At 36.1% G+C, this 15831-nt stretch overlaps 1 long non-coding RNA gene across 1 annotated transcript; it reads right to left on the bottom strand.

The window, feature by feature from the left end:
• Positions 1 to 9934: 9934 nt before the first annotated feature.
• Positions 9935 to 11731, bottom strand: LOC118481175. Its single transcript, XR_004864681.1, has 2 exons — positions 11076 to 11731; positions 9935 to 10995 (listed from the first exon to the last, which is right to left on the bottom strand). It is a non-coding gene; the product is annotated as an uncharacterized LOC118481175 (long non-coding RNA).
• Positions 11732 to 15831: the final 4100 nt, after the last annotated feature.

The following is a 15831-nucleotide window of genomic DNA, read 5'->3' as shown; positions in this document are numbered from 1 at the left end:
CATCATCCATACTCAGTTGTAGGGTGTGTTGTGATGATCTAAGTGCATACATTTCACTATAAATAGACATCCAAGGTTCATAACTAACACACACCTCAAACACACTTCTCTGGTCATTCCTAAAGCTCTCAAGTGTTCTTCTCTTGTTCTAAATCTTCCAACAAATCTCTGTAAGTATGCCATACCTTCCATAGCTTTGTTTTTGCTTAATTTAGCCTAAAAGTCAATCCATCGTAACTAACGATTGACTTTGCGATAATTCACAAATGGTCCGGTGAATTGTCGAATCAAAAGTAGTTATGTGTTGGTATTTATGTGGGTAATAAACCCCAAAAAGGGTTCCCTCTGATCACCACTCTAACTAGTTCAAATGTCGAGTCAAACGAATGCTTAAAAAGTCAACAGAAAGCTATTTTAGCGATTCTTGTATAATGTGTAATGTAGATGATATGAAACCTGTTTTGACACTTATAAAACATGATGTTAAGTATATAAACCTGTCTAAACTCGTTTGAATCGACCATTTGCTATATTGACCCGGTTCGGAGCCGAATGTCGCAAAAGTTTGACTTTTGCATTGACTTCAGTTCTGACCCGTTTTAGTGAGGTATAGATATGCCTTAGGACTCTCTTAGGACCAGGTTACATGATGGTATAACCCTCTGTGACCGGTTCATTGTTTATCCGAGTCCTTTACGCATTTCCGTTAATTACTTAAAAGTTGACCGTAACGCCCTTTTTAAAATAAAACGAGTATTTCGGACACGTGAAGGGACCATAACCTTGCTTACTAAATTCTAAGCATGTCCCGAAAGTTTCACGCCGATCCGAGGTCTAGAATGGGAGTTATGCTAATTAACGCATTTATAAGAAACTTTTGTAATAAACGGCGCAATTAGCATAACGCCTACCTAAACCAAGAATTCGTCACCAAAACTTTTACCCACTGTATTAAAATAATATTTTGGGATTTTTAAAGATTTTTAATTAATTTTAACCTGCTCATAACCTGCTGTTATGGCTACGGTTCGGTAAATACCGAATATGCCCTTTTCGGCCAAAACTTGAGTTCTACAAGGTCTTTTGACCCGATTCCAGTTGCTACTGATTTTAAATAATAAATAAGATATTTTAAACTTATTAAACTGATCGGGCAACTCAGGTTTCCTGTAGAACTCAGAAATCCCTTTTAAAAGTCTTTAAAATGACCGGAAAACCCCTACGGGGCGTATAATGAACTAAAACTCGTTACGGGCATTATGGAAGGTATCCTACTGATACCACAACCTCTTTAAAGTATATTGACTTAGGAAAACAGTGTAGGACTCCTACGGTTACCCGTTGCGCCTATCGCGCGCACGGTTCGGCTTATGTAACTAGTTTACATAAATTAGCCGATACGGGTCAAACTATATCATTTTGACCCCAAAATCCAGAGTGTGAACATTAAACCCATATAAAACAAGTCTCCGAACTTGTTGGGTCGGAATCACATTCCATTCTCGGTTTTCTCCTTTCACGCGATTAAACCGTATCTATCCCTCGAAACTAACCGGTCTAGGCTACGGCTAATATAAAGACCCGTTAGGATTCTAATAGGTTATTTTAAAACCTTCGTTCCAGAATAAGGAGCCCCAGTAAAAGATATCAGTGACTTAATTGATTAAGGAATATACATTGCAAAGGTAAATACTTTTAACTTATTTTCCCTTATACGGGCTTGGGTTACGGTATATAAAATACCGCTTGATTGAGCATCAAATAATTCCATCGCTTAGGTGGTTAATTGAATAGTTTGATTGGCTCATTTAAACAGTCTTGTTACTTAAAAGCCTTTGGGGGGTTAATGACCATGTCCCGGATATCCTTCGCATCATTTTACGAAATGGCCACAACCTCGACACCCGGGTGTAGGCGTACACCCGGTATGATGTCTATACTATTTAAAGACGTAGCCGATGGTTTACCCACCTCGGTTTTACGCAAATGTGGTGTGTCTATTGATCTTTAACCCGACACGATCCGGGCTACTGAACGCAAAGAAGGAACATGTAATTCGTTCACAAGATTATAAATTTTAAATAATTCTCCCAAGTTATAAAAGAATTTGTGCCTCGTGCATTCAAATCAATTTTATTAAACATTTACAAAAGATTCGGTTGAATGTATTTACCAGTGTAAACTGACGTATTTTCCCAAAAAGATTAAGTGCAGGTACTACACGTAATTGGCTGGCATTAGCTCCATAGCATCATTAAGAAGTCTCGCAAGCTTGATGTCTTATCTGTTGAACTACATTTTTTATTTATTTTGATCCATCCTGTGGAATCTATTCAACTACTTGTGATACATTGATATTACAGTAAATGGTTGAATTATATTTATCTTTATGCTTCCGCTGTGCATTTATATATTGTGGTTTGACTATATTGTTGCCAACTACGTCACGGTAATCCCCCACCGGGCCCACCGGTGATACACGTGGAAATCGGGGTGTGACACGTCACCCGTCTGGCGAAGAGTTACTTTCGCCTCCTGTCCCCGCAGGTGGCAAGTGATATGACCCTGACACGCCAGCTTGACAGGGTTGGAAGGGACACAGCCCTATCGATGGGTTTGGCTCGCGAGCTCGAGGGAGGGCAGCTGGTTTGGGCTTATGGTGTGGGTGAGGGACCCCCTGGAGAGGGTGGTGGAAAGTGTGGTGATGAGGAGGGAGACGATGGAGAAGGAGACGAGGGGGGAGGGAGATGGAGGCGACGGAGAGGGGGTCGGTCATGCTGGCGATCGATCTCAGGTAGCTGCGGAGGAGTTACGGGGTGATCGCCCGTACGTTCGACGCAGCGTGAGACAGCGTGTGATGCCTCCACTAGGGGTGGAGGAGAGACTCGTTCAGGTCGAGTCGGATGTAGCTGCAGTCAGAGGGGATTTAGCTGCAGTCAGGGGGGATTTAGCTGCAGTGAGAGATGATGTACGGTGGATGGTCGAGGCGATTGTGGCTATGCATTCTGCCGCGCCCCTACCTCCACGAGCTGGCGCAGCACCACCACCACCACCACCGCCGTAACTGCTTTTTTGTATTATTATTATTATTATTATTATTATTATTATTTTGTTATTTTACGTTTGAAATTTTGTAAAAGTTTATCTTTTTTTTTGTTTTAGATGTAAAACATTATAAATATTAATCTTATGTTTAGATGTTAACTTGTTTGTTTAATAATTGTCGTCGTAGTTTATCATAATCATATCACATATTTATCGTTTTACATACTGGAAACTTACTAAACATTATAAATACGTTTAACTATAAACTCGACTCGTAACATAATCCGATATATACAATACTATTTTAAAATTTACAAAACTTATTAAACGGTTTCCCGATTGCAACAAAAAATTAACTATTCTATATATATTTATCGTTTTACAAAGTGGAAACCTATGAAACATAATAAATACGTTTAACTACAAACTCGTAACATAATGCGATATATAGAACACTATTTTAAAATTTTCAAAATTTATTAAACGGTTTCCCGATTGCAACAAAAAATTAACTTTTCTATACATATTTATCGTTTTACAAGGAGGAAACTTATTAAACATAATAAATACATTTAACTACAAACTCCTAACATAATCCGATATATACAACAAACGGTTTCGCGATTTCAACAAAAAATTAACCTTTCTTTCTATACGGGCCGTATAACATTATACGGCCCGTATACAGATTTCAAAACTAAAAACCCTTGTCCAACCTTCGAAACAATATGCTAGTATGTATACGACCCGTATATAATATACGGCCCGTATACATATAAAAACAAAAAAACATTCCACTCATTAAATTCTGTGCATAAACATTCTATACGGCCAGTATAATTATATACGGTCCGTATACAAATTGGGATGTGAAAATAAGATTATAGGGGTGTGGAAATAGAACAACCCTATTTTAATTATTAGTTTAGAGAAAAGTTTTTTTTTTTAATTTTTTTAACAGGAAATTTGGATCAATAACGCACTACTGGAGTATTATCGTGTCATCAACGGAACCACCCGATCATATCCATCTCTACTAGGCATAATGCCTATACACCAATTCAAAAGGAAATCCAATAGATATAGAAAAACCACCTTATCAGAAAAGTTTTAAAATATGTTTATAAGCACCTCATGCATTCTTTATATATTTAGTTTTAGTTACTAAAGATATTCATTCTTCTTAATGTTAGATAGGTATTTTTGACTATATATTGTGGTGGTGTAAATGTAAAAAAAATGAACTACGTACGTGCTAAGGGGAGTGGAGGTGGTTACAAGTGATGGAATTCCATCACTCACAAACATCCAATTATTTTCCGCCATGTCAGCAACCATTTTTCCATCACTCACAGCTTTTTTTAGTGGCGGTGGTCATCACTCACCACCACACCCTATAATTTTCCCCCAACCAACAACTACCCTCACAACATAAAACCATCACGGCGTGAAAAAAATCACGGAATCGCCCCAACCAACAACTATAACGCGTGGAAAAGGTTAGTGGCGGTGGAAAAAAAAATCCATCACTCGTTATTTTATTCCATCACGGAACCGCCCCGTGTGACCTAAGTAGGCATAAGTGCTTTCACATTTCATATTCACTAAGGTGTGTTGCGGCGCTGTGAAATATAAGCCAGGAATATTATTGTACTAACTTGAAAATTTAAAGGTGCACTTATGTCCATTACTCACCTTCCCCTCTCATCCATCGTTCAACACCTCCCCCTCCCTTGTGCCCGCAATCTAGTTAACGTTCGCTCCTGCACCCCGTCATAGCACCCAATGTGGCGGTGTTCCGCGCCCACACACTCTAAGGAGGCACCTCATAAAGCTCAACGTGTAAAATTTAAAATGTTTATATTGACTTGCTTGATTAGCGTATTAAGTCATTTGTTTTAATCTTCATAAGACCAAGCGTAGCGGGGCGCTTTTTTTTTAAATTGCCTAATCACGCCCAAAAACGCCCCCTCACCGCCCCCTGGGCGTGATTGGGCGTTATCTTGCAAAAAAAAAAAAAAACCCCTTGGCGTGGTTTGAAAAACGTCGAATGGGGGGATTGTTGGCCAATCACATTTGAGCTTCCATTTGCTTGGCCAATAAGATTTTTCAATGTTTTTTTTTTATTTTATTTTACTACAAAACATAATGACCAATAATGCCACATCCCCACTACACCCATTTTAGAAAACGCCCAATAAAGCCCCATTGCTAACTGGGCTACCATATAACATAAAACGCTTAAAGGTGAATATTGCCCACTACACATGTTCTAAGGAGAAAGGAAGAAATCGCTTCATTTTATGGTTTACAAAGATATAATAATATTAGGTATAACAATAAGGTGATATTTTCTATGATAATTCTTCAAACCTTATTCAATAATATTTATTTTTGACACCAATTTCATAGCCCTTTTATAAATTTCATTACAATTTTTATGCTCAGTTTGAATATTTTTTTTTTCATGCTTAAACATGCAACTTGATTTAAGAAATTGGTTTAAAAAAACAATGAAGAAAAACCCACAATAAACTAACAAAACTGGAAAAACACCATAACAATTGAAGACAAAAAACATTACAAGTATTGCTGCAAATTTTAATGGTGTGATCAAACATAAAAAGGTAAAGAAGAATACAAATATATAAACAAAGAAGCTGGTTTAATTCTCAAACCAACAATAAAAATGATACAATATGATCATTTTTATACCGAATAATAACCTAATTACTTGAAAAGTAATTGTAAGACAAGGAAAGTAAATTTAAACCAATTATTTAGGCTTTGGATACCTTCATCTTCAAGTTAGATCTAAGAATAATTAAAGACTTTCACTCGTACATTGTCCACTCTTCACTAAGTTATTTTCAACATGTCGAAATACCAAAAGCAAATCTATGTCATAATTGTTGTACCATAAATAGTTTTTACGTTTTTTTTTTGCACGATAAACTTGGATCATTGACAGACCGCTGGAGTATCATTGTGCTACCAGCGGAGCCACCCGATCATATCCATCTTCACTAGGCAATAATGCCTATACACAAATTCAGGAGTAACCCAATAAATCTTGGGAAAAAACCCCTTGTGAGAATCGAGCCCATGGCCTAATGGTCCCTAAACATTATCTCACCCCTAAGATGTTACTAAGCTATAATGACATGAACAATTTTCACAATTTATTTTACATAACTCTTATTTTCAAATAATATATTTTATTCTTTTCGTTATAAATAACTAGAAGTAGGTTCATAAACTTTATATTAATCAAATCTAGAGATGAAACAACTTGATCCCCCGTTTATAAGAAAAAATATATGTTTGAGACACTTAACTCAGTTGTTGTCCTTAAGGGATATGATATGATGGTAAGTTGTCTCCCCTTTATCGTAAAGATGCTTTGGACGATCAAATAAAATCTAGTGGGTTTCCTTGAGTAAAAAAAAGCTAAAATTCCTGATTTTGTTTGGAAAAGATGGCGTAATTTCGATTTTCTTCTCGCATGAAAACGTTTGTTTTCACGGCTTTTAGTTTTATTTTGTTTTGGCTTCATGAATAAGCCGGTTGCTGTCAACATGTGATCTCGAGTACAGAAAAGTGATTGACAAATTAATTTGTACAAGTAAAAACATTTTACTCAATTTGTTGGATACCTACTAGGATAAATAACTTTTAATTGTGGAATATATTACCTAACCACAAGGATGTTCTATTAGGGCCTTGGTTTTACGCAAAAAAAAATTAAAAAATAAAAAAAAATACTACAGTTAGCAAAAATATTGAAGCATTAATTAATATAGGTATACAAATGTAGAGATCCAGGGTAGAGGTGTACAAAAAAACTGGTTTTAGAACCGAAACCGGAAAAAAAACCGAAACTGGTTTTTTTTTAACCGGTTTTTTATAACCGGTTTTTTTTAACCGCCGGTTTTTATACCGGTTACTACTCTTGACTTCAAAAACCGGTTATTAACCGAACCGGTTATTAAAAAACCGGGTTTTTGGGAAAAACCGGTTAAAAAGCGGTCCCAACCGGTTATACCGGTTATTGTTTTGGACCTCAAAAACCGGTTAGTAACCGGAACCGGTTATAAAAAAAAAACCGATTTTTATTTTGGGTGAAAAAACCGGTTTTTTTTAAACCGGTTTTTTAATAACCGATTAACCGATTTGTACACCTCTAATCCAGGGTTCTGAATTTAAATATTTACCTTAATATAATATAATGAATCCCAAGAGTTTAGTCCATGGTAATGTGTAACATTTTGATTATTAATATTAGAGTGGACATAGTACGCTTCAAATTATAGTGTGTTTGACTATAAACAAAAAGAGGGTGGGTGAGATATGGGACATGGGTGACTAGGTGGGATGGATTTTTAATATTATTAAAAATCAACGACATTAAATTAGAAAACCGGAGCATGATGTCTCCCCACACACATTTCTGATTTTTATTGGTCAAAGACATTAATTTGTGTCATTGACGCTATTAAATTATGATTTGCGTATCAGTTTGTTAAATTTCTAGGGGATTCTCTTTCTTTTTCAACTATTTGTATTAACTTTAAATATATATATTTTTTTAATAACACGTTTAGACCTTGTATTAACCTTAAATATATATATATTTTTAATAAGGTCGGAGGGTGTGGAGGCCGCCACCCCTGTCACCTCACCTCCGATAGCGCCGGAGGGGTGCACCACCCATACCCAGCCAATTAAAAGGGGGCGCCATGGTTATCTGCCACCGTGGTAACGAGGAAGAAGGTGTGCGCAGGTGGGGTCCACATCATTTCATCCAATAATTTTTTTTAATTTTGTTTAATAGGGGGTTTTATACCATATCATGCAAGTTAGAGCATCCCCAATAAGGGATGTTTTTTCATATTTTTTCTAATGTCAAGGTGGCACTTGCCCAACCAATCCTCATCTTTCTCTCACTTGCCCCTCTCACAAACACATTTCTTCTCTCTCTCCTCTCTTCTCTCTCCTCTCTCATCTCTACACTCACATAACTTTTCTCTCTCCATTTTTTCTCATTCTTCACCACAAACATCTCTACACCCTCTCTCCTCCACATCACTCTCTCTCTCCTCCACATCACTTTCTCTCTCCCTAAAAACACCAACAAATCCTCCTATTGTGGATGCTCTTAAAGTGGCTTTATTTCATGACGTGGCATTGACATGCATCTGACGTGATGTGATAAAGCCCCTAGAGGCTTTATCCCACAGCTCCAGCCTAACAAGTTTAGACCCCTTCCATTAATCTATTCCTAATATTTTTTACTAACTTTACCTCGGTTATATTAGTTTTCCTAATGGTTTGTTTAAATTTATCGTTTTGGTTTGTTATAGCTAGTCATATATTGTGGGCTTGATAACGTTTTTAATTTCATTTTCTACACACGTTTTTGTATTGTCGGAATACTGTGAGCCGACCGAATCACCCATTTTACGTTCGGTTTGGCCGACGGCTTGAAACGTGTAACTGGCATTATCAACCAACCCATCTTGTTTAGCTAGTTTTTTTTTCAATATGAAATACACACTTATGAATATGTAGTGTACTCAATAAGTTCTAACCGTAGAAAACGAACCATTAACTACTCACACTGCTCATACCAAAATGACAAAACAAATAAAACTGGTCAGGTGGATACTTGATAGGTCTAACTCGATCAGTTTAATTTGTTTTGTCATTTTCGAAACTGTAATTAACAATTCACTCTAAACTTGTCTTCATACTGAACAAACTAAACCGTAAACACCCATAAATCCATAATAGACATTTATGTTTCTCTTCCAACTATTGAATTAGAATATATTTTACAAGAATATTTCTTGAATTAAAAAATAGTAGGTATTTATACCTCGAAAAGGAAAGTCCGTACATACTTTTTATTATATGTAAACACATGACATTTAAGTTTAAAAGCATAAAATACAAAATTTCTCTACATATAGATTATGGTTTTTAAAATCTATAATGATATTTTTATTCAAGTTATAAGTCCGTTCAAAAAAATGAAGAAAGAGAATAAGCAACTACAACCACTACTCTACAACTACTATGTGCTTGTCTCATATGGGCTGAAATCTGGGTTCTTTATACACTCAATAAACTCCAAACAATAAGCCCACCATCTATGGGCCCAAACACGCATAATATTATTTGAAATAAAGGGGTGTTTTGCTAAGCTTATTTTAGTGACTTATTTACTTTTTGAAAAGTTAAAAGGTGTTTGGGTTAGCTTATTATGTGAGAGGAATAAGTAAATAAGCCATTCCATTATGACTTATTTGCTTTTCAAATAAGCAAATAAGTAAATAAGTCATTCCAATAAGTTTAATTGTCCTAACAATGGCAAAATTGAACATCCATCAATTTAAAACTAAATTTCTTAGTAATCCTAATGTAATGATAGAATAATTGTCACGTAATAATAATAATTTATATTATAATGTAAGTTTAATTGTCTTGATCCCTATCATACGGTGACACCCGTCCATCTAGTGAGTTATGGGTTTTATACTTTTATATAGTAACCAAATGTTTACACATATATGCGATTATGTGGTGGTCTCTTCACATATTTTGGGTATATATTTTGCTCATTGTCCATGAAAGTGGTTTGATGATCAACAAGATTATGTCTCCTCAAGAACTTGAAGAATCAAAACTAAAAACGCTCAAAAAGGTACAAACACAACACTGCGCCACTTTAACCACACCCACTATGGGATTTCTTAACATATTTTGTATATTTTTATAGAACTTTATTTAAAAAAAGGTTTTTTTTTAATAGTATTTTCTTATAATTTAGAATGTTTCATTTTACGAGCCTCTTATCGATTCTCATTCAATCATAGCGGGTAGCAAATCAAAATGAAAAACTCACATCAAGTTTAGGGATAATCTTGCCCTCATTCTTCGAGAATCAAAATCTCGATGTTATCGTTTTTCTCGGAAAAAGAATGAGTCTTCTAGGATACTATTAAAGATCTTATCAAAAACTTACATCAGCTAGAAAATAGCTATTATCGACGAAAAGAGTTCTTGGTGAAAGACTCATCAATCCTCGCCTTTCAGTTGGGGAATAATCTACCAATAATCCTATGGTAATTCATTAGTTGCTAATGTTGACCTGTCGTTGGGTTTATGCAAAAACCTAATTCATTGGTTGCTAATGTTGACCTATCGAATCCACGAGGAGCATGCGGTTAGTATTACACGTTTCATTAAGTAAAAATATCCAAATTAATTTAAAAATGAATTTGGATTTGATTGATTTTTTTTTTAAATAACTAAACAAAACTTAGAGTAAAATACCCGGATGCTCCTTGTGGTTTTTGTAAAGTAACATCTTTAGTCCCCAGCTTTTGAAAATTACATTTTTGTTCCCTGTCGTTTATCACTTTGTTACTCGGATAGTCCCCGAGTCAAACGGACGTTAGTTCCATACATTAAATGGTGTCACATGTTGTACATGCGAGGGGATTTTCGTCCATTTATGTCAAACCCTCAAGCTTTTAGCTACCTGCAACTTCCTTCTAGTATATTAGCATTAACAATAATGGGCCCTGCATCTTCTAGTTCTTCAATAACCACTGAAGTTGCTTTTGGAGGGGTAAGGTAATCTGCAATCCTAGTAAAACCATGTTCTATATACTTCCTTATAACCTTGTTTCCTGCAACATATTTGGCTAAACATAGAACATCCCCATCATTTCCTAATGGTGTCAAATCAGCGTCCAAATCTTGCCCATGTATTTGAAAATGGTAGTAAATTTCATGAACAGAAATCAATCTCATGAACAGAAAACTCCTATATTTTGCAGTAGTCGATATAGCTAACCTTGCAATCCACGTATTTTCTCCTTGGAAGTTTAGTGAATATACCTCCATGATAGACTTTTAAAGTGAACAAGTTGTCGTAACCAACTGTTATGTCACAATGAACAAGGGAAACATCAATAATTTTGATTTTTTACAAAATCTACTTAGGGTTTTAGGATACTTACAATACACATTATGTGCTACAAACGCCTCAGTAGGACTCCTTATTCTCTAAGTTTTGTGATACCGTGGGTTTTGAGGATGATCGTCTTCCATCTTGGATTAGGGTTAGGGTTTTGATCGTTTTTTATTTTGAGGATGATCGCCTGTAGCAGAGAGAGAGGGAGAGAGAGAGAGAGAGAGAGAGAGAGAGGGATACTGATGTGTTGGTGTGAATTGGGAGGGGATCCAACTGAAAGGGTATTAAAGAGGTGCAGGGAGGGTTTTGACATAAATGGACAAAAATGCCCTCACAAGTACAACACGTGACACCATTTAACGTTTGGAACTAACATCCGTTTGACTCAGGGACTATCCGAGTAACAAAGTGATAAACCACAGGGAACATGAGTGTAATTTCCAAAAGTTGGGGACTAAATGGGGTTACTTTACAAAACTAGAGGGAGCATCCGGGCATTTTACTCCAAAACTTGTATTAGTTATAAAAAAAAATATAAGAAAGATGATCAATCTCCAGGTTTCAGGTATAAGAATCCACACAAACTTGTTTAATCAGTTGGAAACGACATAGATCATCATCATCATACTCAGTATATCCTACCAATAGCAAAGCTAAGGTAGGGTATGAGGAAGGTGAGATGTAGACAACCTTACCTCTACCCCGTAGGAATAGAGAGGCTGCTTCCAATGAGACCCCAGCTTGATAGTAGTTTTGCATTAAGCCTTGGACATAAGGCACATAACACTCAACAATTGAGACAAATGCCGATTAGTGCATGTGCCCCATTGTCTTTCGGCTATCAACGCCACCACATGATGCATGATTAACCATCCCCATCTATTAACGTTATTATCACGAAATTAGTAAAATAACGTTAAAATTAGTGCACTTTCACTCCCCCACCCCCCGAGCGCTCACACATATATACATTATATGAGCATACCGCAAGCGGGGCGTATGGAAACCACATAGATATGGTCTTGTAAATAGTTTAATCAAATTGATAATTATTAGCCAGTTTTTAATACTAACTTGTACAATCTAATTACCAAATTATAGATGCTAAATACCCCTCTAATTATCACAATCTAATTACCAAATCATAGATGCTAAATACCCCTCTAATTATCACAGTGCACACGATGCAATAAAACTGAATGCGAATGATAAAAGATGAATATCTAAAACACAAATAATTTGTTTAAATCAACCAAACAACAAGTTTTTTCGAAGCATCAATAAGAAAACAATCCAAGAATCTAAATCAAAGAAAGTTTTGTTTTTACCTATATGAACCTTATAGTTGGAGATGATCACGATACGCATCACGTTCAAAACCGGCAATTCGAAAACCCTTGCATCTTCTCGATTTTCGTGCAACAGTGTAGCTGCTTTTTGATCGCCGTGGGTGGGTCCCCTTTTTCCCTTCGGCCCTCACTAGATTGATGAAGAAAACCATAAATAGTCCTCGTGAAGCATGCCCTCCAATATCCCTAATTTGCCGACTTGACTCTCACGTCATGTTGTTTAGAGTCTATTTAATTCCATCACAATGAAATTGCATAACAATTTTGTTGTGGCTTATCTTGTTTTAGTACTGGCCCATTATATCGACTTTTAGTTGTAGCCCAAAGTGCTCCACAATTACTCATATATAAAGCAGAAGTGAATCTTGAGGGTAACATATATTACGTTGTTGAGTTTTGTCCCAAATATTCCCTTCAATTCCATTTGCAATCCATAAGCCTTGTGCTTTTTATTTTGACTTTGTACCTCTGTACGTAGAAATGGCATAGAAATGCTTTAACAATTGAATTAATTACCTAGTCAGAGTTAAAAATGACCTTTTTCATGAGAAGTGTGAGAATACATAAGAATTGACATCTAGGCATTATGTTTTAGACTTAGACATTATATTTTGGGTTGTTTTGGTAAGAAAAACACCTAACATAACAATTTAAGACACAATGCAGTGAATTTTAGGCATGAAATTTAACATATAACTAAAATACATTAATTAACACTTAAAACACACTACTTAATGTTCTTGGCATGTTGTTTTAAGTTTTAAGCCTATAATTTATTGCATTGTATCTTAAATTGTTATTTTTGATTTTTTTTTCTTGCCAAAACCAGTGGCGGACCCAGGATTTTTTTCCTGAGGGTGCGGAAAATTTTTTAAAGATTTTAGACCCCTAGCTATATAAAAAAATCGGTTCATAGCGAGTCGGATCGGGTCGGGTCGGGTCATGTAAAACAAGTAAAAACAAACAAACAAAGTTTAATGGCGGGTCGAATCAGATCGGGTCGGGTCCATTTCAATTCTCAAACAATCAAACTCTAGTTCTTAACTTCTTATCATATTAACAAACAAAAAACACCAAAGTTGAAACCATCCATACTTTTATTTCTCTTAATCATTCAATAAAAGAACAAAAAAACTTATCTATAACATACCTTGGTCTTTAATTAGAATAATCGGGCGAAAAAAAGTGGTTCAACCCCTTTCCTCTTAAGAAATCGCGGCATAACTTCCCTACTCATTGTTCATTCCTAATCATATCACATACAAAATAAACAAGTATCTTCAAGTGTTCAACCATAGCCCATGTTTCGTAATTTTTCAATTTAAAATTTTGAATTTCAAGCCCTAGTAATTATTATTTGCCAACCAACAATCATATAATCAACAAACATGTTTGCCAAGTGAGGCAGAGGAAGGGCGGGAGTCGCTGGCAAGTGGCAGCGATTTGGGTGTTTTTTAATTACGTGGACTGGTTTGTTTAACAAAACTAGTAGTTGGGTTGGGCTTGAATGGGTATTAAGTTATTGGGCTTGATGGATTGAATTTAAGTTTTATTAATGGGGTTAGTAGGCTAACTTATTTACATAATTTGATCGGGTTTCAATCCGTGTTCACAATTTTTTTACATAAATTCCTAACATTTTTTTTCTAAAGGGTGCGGTCGGAATTTTTCAAGGGGTGCGGACGAAAATTTCCAAGGGGTACGGTCTGGATTTTTCACGAAAAATACCACTAATTTTTTTTTTCAAGGGGTGCGGCCGCCCACCCACCCCATAACTTGGGTCCGCCCCTGGCCAAAACAATCTAAAACATCATAGCTAAGTCCAAAACATGATGCCTACATATCAATTCTTATGTCTTCTCACACTTCTAAAAAAAAATCCTTTTTTACAAGATTCTAAACCTTGATTACCTTATTATTAATTATAATTATAATATTCAATCAATTGTTTCAAAGTCCTTTTTATTTTAAACCCTATATATCTTTCGTAACTCACTAAAACCATTTAACCATTATGAACTTAATCTTCATATTGTCATGTTCATTCTTTTTATTTAACTGTTTTAAGTTCATCCATGTAAACCTACTAATTTTTGCCCAGCTCGCGTTGCGGAGCACTAAGCCGAATATTTCTTTTTCATAACATGTACGTCTGTGTTTCGGGTACTTGTACATACTAATTATAACATGATCTAAAAAAATACATTGAGTAAACCAATTAAAACCAAACACTACCATACTTTTGCCAAAAAAAACTAAAATGGCAGAAAAACTATAATTATAAATGGGGGCAAAATTGTATTTTTTTCAGGACAAATTAGTGTGTGCAAACAGATGTCTAGCACGACAAAAAATTACACCGAGTCAACCAGTTAAAACAAAACACTACCATAGTTTTGTAAAAAAAAAAGAGAAAAATGCCCAGATAGTACCTGGGGTTTGCTCATTTTTTCACCTTTAGTCCCCAACTTTTCCAATTTCGTTCCCGGATAGTCCCTGGCGCGGATAGGGGTTAGTTTTTGGTGTTAAGTGCCTATAAAATGACTAAATTACTCTTTATGTTAAAAACTAATTAATAAAACATTAAAGATTAAAAGAAACACATGTGGGACCCACCTTTTTCCAAACTTAACCCCCCCTTATACTCTTTCTCCTTGTCTGCAACGACAAATCATAATCACCACTCCACCAAATCAGTAATCACCGATCCAACGATATAAGGTACAAACGATGGTGATAACGGTGGTCACTCTGGTGACGGCGACAATTCTTCGGTGATCACAGATTGGTGATAATAGTGGTCACTACTCACTTCGGTAACCAGTTGTAGCTGCTGATATGAAGATGATGGAGAAACCATGTGAAGACGATGACGGGGCGCCGACCGAACCTGCTTGCCGGAATTTACACTGACAAACGCCCCGAAATTTACACTAGACCAACAACACCTCCGATTTAGCTAACCTGTAACACCTCCACACCTGCAACACCTCCGATTTAGGTGAGTTTTCATCCCGAGTTGATTATTTTTCTGATATCGACCAACTGTTTGTTTGTGAGCATGGCAACAAGGTGGACCTTTATTGAGCTTGGATTCATTGTCATTTTGAAGTTAATATGCTGTTATGGCTTCAGATCACAAAGGTCCCAAATAGGAATCCTTATCTTTTTGGTGAAGGTGGTTACTTGTGGTGTAGGTGGGTTTTATGAGGTTTTAGTAAAGAGATACATGAAAATAATTTTGGTTTACATGTGGATAAAGGGAATATATATAATACTTTGCAAAACTTTCATCAGACAATCAGGCAACTACGTCGAGTTGTTCTTGAGTCAACGAATCTCCTATTTGCCGGAATTGTGGAGTTCGGCGGAGAGGTGTATGGTGGTGGTTTTATGAGGCGCCGGAAGTTATGGGTTTGCAGGAATCTAGGCAGAAGTGGCGGTGGTGCTGGT

The sequence above is a fragment of the Helianthus annuus genome, chromosome 8, assembly GCF_002127325.2.
Source record: "Helianthus annuus cultivar XRQ/B chromosome 8, HanXRQr2.0-SUNRISE, whole genome shotgun sequence".
NCBI lineage: Eukaryota > Viridiplantae > Streptophyta > Magnoliopsida > Asterales > Asteraceae > Helianthus > Helianthus annuus.
Note: the sequence above shows the minus strand (reverse complement) of the source record. Positions and strands in the feature narration are given on the sequence as shown.